This window comes from Gossypium arboreum, chromosome 5, assembly GCF_025698485.1.
Source record: "Gossypium arboreum isolate Shixiya-1 chromosome 5, ASM2569848v2, whole genome shotgun sequence".
NCBI lineage: Eukaryota > Viridiplantae > Streptophyta > Magnoliopsida > Malvales > Malvaceae > Gossypium > Gossypium arboreum.
In genome coordinates, this window is record NC_069074.1 from 25423952 (window position 1) to 25432083 (window position 8132).

General features: G+C 32.6%; 1 pseudogene; it reads right to left on the reverse strand.

The window, feature by feature from the left end:
* Window positions 1-73: 73 nt before the first annotated feature.
* On the reverse strand, window positions 74-7430 carry LOC108450860 (probable disease resistance protein At4g33300; annotated as a pseudogene).
* Window positions 7431-8132: the final 702 nt, after the last annotated feature.

The following is an 8132-nucleotide window of genomic DNA, read 5'->3' on the forward strand; positions in this document are numbered from 1 at the left end:
GAAGCTAGTCCAAACTATACCATTTCTCTGCAACTTGAACATGAAGCTATCGCATTCCCCTCTTTACTTTTTTTTAGTCCCTAAAAACTTCATCATCGTATATAACTCGGCGTAGTGATTTCAAGTTCAACAACATGACTGGCGATGGTAAATTCACAATCTATGGGCATTCCCTCATGTCTATTATTTCTAAGCTTGCTAATTTACAAATTTCTCTAGGTAGAGACCTCAAGTTAACACATTGTGAAATGGCAAGGAATTTTAACCTAAGTAGCTCGCCTATACTCAGAGGGAGGACCTTAAGTTCCAGACAAGCATAAAGCCTAAGTATTTGCAGTTTCTTAAACAAGCCGAAACCAACAGGCAATTCAGATAACCTGTGGCTAGAAATAAGCTAAAAAAATTTTAATATTGGCTGGGCTGGGTTGGGCTCGAGCTTAGCAATTTTATTTTGGACCGAGCTTGAATAATTTTTAGGCCCATGTTTCAGGTCGGGTGGGGCCTGGGCCTAAAAAATAGGCCTAAAATTTTATTTGGGCCCAGCCCAAACCCGGTTCGGCCCATGATCAGCTCTACCTGTGGCAGCTAGTTATGCTGAGATTTTGAAGTAAATTTACCTTACAAATGCTTTCAGGTAGCTTAACTAAATAATCATAATGATCTATTATGAACTCGGTTAAACAAGGGAAGATCTGGGGCAGGTCTAGAACTGATGGATTGAAGTTGTTATTAACCTTATAGAAAACCGTAGATAGTTTCCTCAAGTTCCTTAATGGAGCAGTGGTGTTGGACAATTCAGGAACCAACACCTTTTCAAGCCATAGGCTCCATAAATTCGTCAGATTAATGAAAATTGAGAAATTCAGAAGAGTTGCCTTAGTTGTACCATAGTTATTATAATAAGTGCTCTAAGATAAAGCATATCATCCACGAAATGAGGCAAGAAGTATTCATTGGAGGCAAAATTCAGGATGACTACTTTAGCCTTTGGAAACTCCATCCGGTACCAGTCCATTTCCCTCATTTCTCCTGTCATCAAACAATTTCCAGAATTGATAGCTATGCCAGATTTTAGCCAAGGAACTTATTTAGTGCAAATCAATTAAGAAAAAGTAATCATTTACACCTATATGAACTAAAATGATCTGAGCATTGAATGGCAGATTTGTATTTCTTCCCCAATCTCTCGAAAGTTTGGTATCTCTTATTGGAATAAGTAATCGCTTTCATTCATTCACATCCGAGCGATTGCTTAGATGAATAGCGATGTAACAACCCGTTTTTGGGTCAAATTGGAATAGTGGTTTTGGGACCACAATCCTGAAGTCAAAATATTATTTTATTATTTTAATAAGGTTTACAGCATGATAAAATTATTATGTGGAAGTTTCGTAAAAAAAATTTACTGTTTGAATGCTTAATTCGGTAAAAAAGACTAAATCGTATAACACGTAAAAGTTGAAGTCTATTATTTAAATGTATTAATTAGCTATGAATCATTAAATTAAAAGTCCTTATATTGAAATTTGACCATGATCAAGGTTAGTAGACATTTATGTCCATGAATAATATGATATATTAATGATTTACAATAAAGTTATAATGGTAATTTAGTTTATAAGGTTAATTATAATAAAACAAAATCAAAATTTTGTTATTTCATTCATCTTTAGCCGAAAATTAGAAGTAGATGAAGCCAAAATAGGGTTCTTCATTCGGCATTGATAAAATTTTCAATTAAGGTACGATTTTTACTCGGTTTTTAATGATTTTTACGTTTTTGATATCGTTGCTTCATATTCTAGCTAGCCCGTACCTTAATTTTTGAATTTTTTCATGATTTTGTGAAGTTCCATTGATGATTATTTGAGTTTTTAGATGTTTGATGATCAAATATGAAAATTTGATTGTAATGAACCGAAAGTTACGGTATCGGAAATTGAGTCTTGAGTCTTGTTTCGTGAAATTTATTCATGAATATTTATTAGAAATATTTATGAATTATAGTTGAATGGTTATTTAGTGTTTAATTAAGTGAAGTAGCTTGAATTTAGTTTAAAGGATTAAATTGCATAAGGAATAAAAGTTTAATTATAGATTAAAGAAGTAAAAGGGACTAATCTAACAATTAGACCCTAAGTGCCATGTGTGTGAATGTATGATATAACATGTGTAATAGTTGGTATATATGTGTAATAGCTATAAGATATTTTATGTTATAATTATTACACATGTTAATTTATATTTTTTTATAGGTTAATAATAATATAATATAGTATAATGAATAAATAATAATGAGTAAAGAAACATAGAAAGAGTTACAGAGAGCAAACGTGAGAAAGAAAGAAGGAAAGAAAGAAAGAAAAAGAAAAGGGAAATTTGAGGATTAAGGCCCTAAAGTTTAATTGGTAAGTTGTTTTAGCTCATTTTCTTATGATTTTTATGTTTATGGATGCCTAATTCAAAGTTCTACATGTATAAGGTTAAAATGAAGAAAAATAGAAAATTTTAGATATTGATTTAGTTGAATAAATTGAGGTTTTATGGGTTAAATTGATAGGAATTGAAGTTAGAAGTGAAAATTGAGTGATTTATTAAAAGAATTCTAAGTTAGGTTTAAATAGGGATTAAGTTGAATAGAGCTCAAAATTTATGTTTTATAATGAATTTTATGAGTTAGAAATTGTTAATGAGTTGATTAAAAGAGAATATGAAGCTTAAGTTAAAGAAAAAGATTAGTAATGGAAAAAGGACGAAATTGGAATTTTTGTAAAAGTTTGATAGAAAGTGAAAATGTGTTTTATGAATTAGTATATTGATGAATTTTAATTGTATGATTGTTAGTAGCAAACGTAGCACGGATACGTCATCAAAGAAGGAAAAGAGAAAGTGAACGAAGATATCGATTAAATTCGATAAATAGTGGTTTGTATTTCTATAAACCGAGCTTAATCGTTATTGCTATATTTGATATTTATATTGTATGAAAATGTGAATGAGGTAAGTATTTTTACCATATTGAAATGAATGTGATTTTGAATACCCTATTAACGATGTCGGGCTAGTCGGATATAGTTGACATGTCATAGGAATTGGAAGTATTGGGATATTCCGACATTGAGTCGATGAGACACTATGTGTCGACTCTTATTAAAGTTCGGATTTGTTCCGATGAAGTACTTTGTGTACTATAATGTTAAAGTTCGGATTTATTCCGATGAAGCCCTATGTGCTTATCCCGGAGTGTGGGTTGGATCCGTGTATCCGTCGATGTCCGAGTTATGTTAATAAGGGTAAATAAAGTAAAGGTTATTAAAGTCTTGATTGATATTGAATAATAGCAATAATATGTTTGAATTACCATGTTTTAAAGTTGATTAAGCTATTGTTTATAGAAATACCACTGAGAGTATTCTCAGCGTGCGGTTTGTTTCCGTCTTGCAGGCTAGGTAATCTGAAAGTATAAGGACTCAACATACAAGCCGATCCCCAAACTCAAATTGGTGAAGTTTCTATCTTTTGGAAAATGGCATTGTACCTAGGATGTCTTTTGGTTATATTGAAAGTATCTAAGTTGTTAAATGATATTTTGGTATGTTTTGTAAATGTTACCAAAACCTTAAGAATGGTATGTTTTGATATGTTAGTGAAGAGTAATAAGAGGAATTGTTGGTAAATGTTGTAGAAAGAAGAAATGAAGATGTTATAAACTTAGTTATCAACATTTTATACTAAAACAGATTTGGACAGTAACAGTAGTCCAACTTTGAAAATATACCAAAAATAGTATAAAGTGAATTAGATGATGAATAAAATATGTAATTGAAGCTTAATGAATCTATTTTTATATGGAAGAAACAAAATTGGTAAAAGAGTTGTATTTTATGAGATATTTACGTTTTGGTGAAACAGGGTTAGAACAATTTCTGGATTCCCTGTTCTGACTTTAGAAATTCACCATAAATTGTGTATTAAGAATTAGGACTCAAACTTTATTTGTATGGATTCCTTATTGAGTCTATTTTAATTGAAACAAATGGAATAGTCATTGGATTTCTGTACAGGAAGAAATTTGATTCGTAGTGCACAAGGGTCAGAGTAACTGAACCCTGAAACAGGGAGACTTCTTATAATAAACTGTACTAATTGGCCTGACCAAAATTCTAGAAAAAATTAGTAAGTAGATATATGAGTCTAGTTTCAGGAAAATTTACGGAATTGGATTTCGAGTTTCGTAACTCGAGATTTGATTTTTTTAGCGACTGTGACGCAGATGGATAGTTTACTACGAAAACTGTTTAAGTGCTAAGATAAGTTTTGTAATGTCTCCTGCTTGACTCCGGCAACGGTCTCGGGTAGGGGGGACGTTACATTGATGATGGATTTTAATGTTTTGTAAAGTGATTTTTGACAAAAATGTCAAAAAGGAATTAAATTGAGAAAACGTAAAATTATGTGGTTAAAAGTGTGAAATAATGAAAAATATGGGCTGCTAGTGGTATATAGTAAATTCGACTACTATGGGTTATGGCCTAATTACGTTATTTTGCATTTTTATGTGTTAAGGACTAAATTGCAAAGTAGTCAAAAGTCTAAGGGTAAAATTATAATTTAGCCAAAATAAATGTTTTAGGCTAAATTGAATTGAATGAAAGTTTGAATGAGTTAATTTAATATTATAGATCAAGATAAGCAAATATCGAAACTATATCGGGGAAAACAAAAAATGGACGAATAGCTGATAGTTTTATTCGAGGATACGAGGTAAGTTCATATAATTAGAATCAAACTTTTATATACTTGTAATTGTTGAAATGAATGTATATAATGGAAATACTTGAAATACGAATGCCTTATTGATATAATTTATTTGTTACTGAGCCTTGTTTGAACTGTATAAATTCATAGGATACGGGTGACATGTTACTGGGTTACTGTTTTGGTCGAGCTCCTGCATTTGTTGCGGACTCACCACAGCTTGTATGAGCTTACTGATATATCAGCTTGTAAGAGCTTACTGTTATCAGCTCAATAGAGCTTACCGTTTCAACTCAATAGAGCTTATTGTTTATCAACTCAGGAGGAGTTTACCAATCATGGCTCGAAAGAGCATAAATGATAATAAATTGACAGATTACTGATATTATTCACCTGAGTATCCTTTGAATTTCTAATAGGTTCAACGAGCACAAATAATGTTATACGGAAGAGTTACGGTTTATAAATGTTGTTAATGTTATATATGATATATGAATTTGGAATGATGCAAAGTATTGTATTAATGGATGGTTTCAGGTATTTTTACAATGACTAACATGTGATGACTACTTGTGATTAGGTGTTTGTAAATTGAATTGGTTACACTTTAATTATTGATTTGATTATGTATAAATGGTAAGTTTAATTCTGATTAATACGGGCTTTTAAGCTATAAAGCTTACTCTGTTTCTTTTTCTATGTTTTATAGAGGTTCGTTAGCTCGCTCGTTTTGGACAAGTCAGAGTTGCACATCACACTATCCAATTTTCGATTGGTACTTTTAAACTTGTGAAAATATGTAAATATGGCATGTATAGGCTAGTTTAAATGATATTAGTTATGGTCACTTGAAAATTATGCTTTTGGTATATCTTGTGTATTAGCTAAGCCATGTGATTTGGCTTATTTTGGTATCATCATTGGTTATGTATAAGTGTTCAATTATGGTATGTTTTGGCAAAGAATATATGGAATGAAAATGTGCAAATGTTGTATTAATATGTATTTGGTATATGAATGGATTATGCATGATGTTAAAAAGTATTTAGGTATGTAATTGTTAGGTTTTGATATGGCAAATAGTGTGTATTGAAATGGTTATCTTGGCTGCCTATTGAGTTGTAAAAGTTTGGTCATTTATGCTTGTGATACTTGTTTTTATAGGGTGGCAAAATGACTTTACAAATGGTCTATTTTTGTCCACACGAGCAGAGACACGGGCGTGTGTCTCAGCCGTGTGCAACACACGGTTATGTTGCACGGCCGTGTGTCCCCTAGGGTACCCTTTCGAATTAAGTCAGTATACCCTACAGTTTTGGTACGGCCTAGACATACGGGTGTGTCTACTGGCCGTGTGTGACACACGAGTTAGCACATGGACGTGTGGCTGGCCAGGTGACTCAAGTTAGTAACCTCTCCAGTTTTCACATGACCTAGCGCACAGGCGTGTCCTTGGCCATGTGACACAAGTCAGTATGTATGCCTTGTTTCCACACGGTCTAAGACCCGGGCGTGTCTATTAGCCGTGTGAAGTACACAGCCTGTTCACACGGGCATGTGACACTTGAAATGTTGAAATTTTTCTAAGTTTCCAAAATTTTTATATGTTACCGATTTAGTCCCGAATGCATGTTTTAAGCTTCCTATGCTCAATTTAAGTATATATTGAATGTGAATGAATGATATTTTCTGTAACGAGATGACATTTGATAAATGATTGTTCTGAATTGAGTTACAAATTCGGTAATGCCTCTTAACCTATTCCGCCGACGGTTACAGGTTAGGGGTGTTACAAGCGACGTTCCTCAACACATCGTGTTGAGTAACATAGATTACATGGTAACTGCTATAAGCATCCCCGGACCTATCCAAACACAGTTCACAAAACAAATATCAGACACCTCAAACTAAAAACTAAACCAATTAAAATAACTTGCTTCAATAGCAATAACAATTACCTTGCATCTTTCACCAAAGTGAGTATGTTTTTGTTTGATTTGGTTACTTAGAATAAGGAAGAGACTTACTTCAAACTTGATTATCTCTACAAATTTCATTAGCCAAAGTGGTTTTGCCAGATCCTCTAATACCCCAAATTCCAACAACGTTTAAATCATCTCTTATGACTACCAATTTTTTAACGTTGTTTTTCGTAAATCCAAACCAACTCCACCTACAATCCCCGCACTAGCTTCATCTTCTTCGACCCACCCTCCAGCTCCAATCTTTATCGAACTGAGCCGCTGCTCCAACCGGCCTTCTAACCGATCAAACCGCTCTACCGTTTCAAACCGCATGTGGTGGACGTCGGCCAATAAATGGGCTTGCATCGGTCTGCTTAAGAACCTCTCAACTTGTTTCTCTAACTTCTCCATCTTCCTGGCGAGCTGGAGGTTTTTGTAGACGTTCCAACGGCTAGAGGGAAGGACTTTGCAGGCCAATTCGAGGCCGCCACATAGGGTCTCGAAGAAACGGTCAAGCTGAGATTGGCGGAGGGCGGGGAGTTCGACGCCGGAGTATTTGATTTCGTTGATGATGAGAAGGAGCACTTGGATGCTTGATATGAGATTGTCTACACTGGATTTGCAGAGGCAGGACTTACGGGCGATGGCAATTAATTGTTTAAAAAGTTCCATTGCGATTTCTCCGGCGAAAAAATAGTTGAACGCCATCGTTTTTCTTGGTTAACCGGTGGGAAGAATTCCGTCGAGGTATGACTAATGAGTTGAAATGGCGGGCATTGTTGGATTTCTAGTAGCTTTAGTTACTGTCTTTAAAAAGAGGTACAATTTATCTTTTTAAAAAAAAAGTACAATTTATATTAAAAGTATTTCAATTTACACTTCTTATGACATGTATAGTTTATGGTAATAAAAATTGAATTTTTTTCCAGATATAGGAAAAGCTACTTTCTTTTATTCGATTTTGTTGTGAATCTTTAAAATTTTTTATTTCACTTTAATACTTTGAAATATTATTTTATTTCAATTTATTTCCAATGAAAAATTTAATAAAAACATAAATATATATATTTGAAATTACAATGTTAAAATTTTAAACTTTTAGGTTTAAAATGAAATTTATAAATTTTATATAATAATACAGAAAAGGTAAAAACACTCTATAACAGTAGATGTTATTTTGTAAAAGATATATATATATATATATATTAATTATCTTTAATTTCCAATTAATTTATCATACTAATTTAATTATAAATTTAAAATAAAATAAAAATTTAAAACCTGAGTGATTATATGGTAAGTATTTTATGGAAACTAACTATCCAAAAAACGAAAATGCTTTAGACAACATGTTTACTTGCATATGAAGTTGAACAGCTTTAAAGTAAAAATATATATTATTATCTCTTT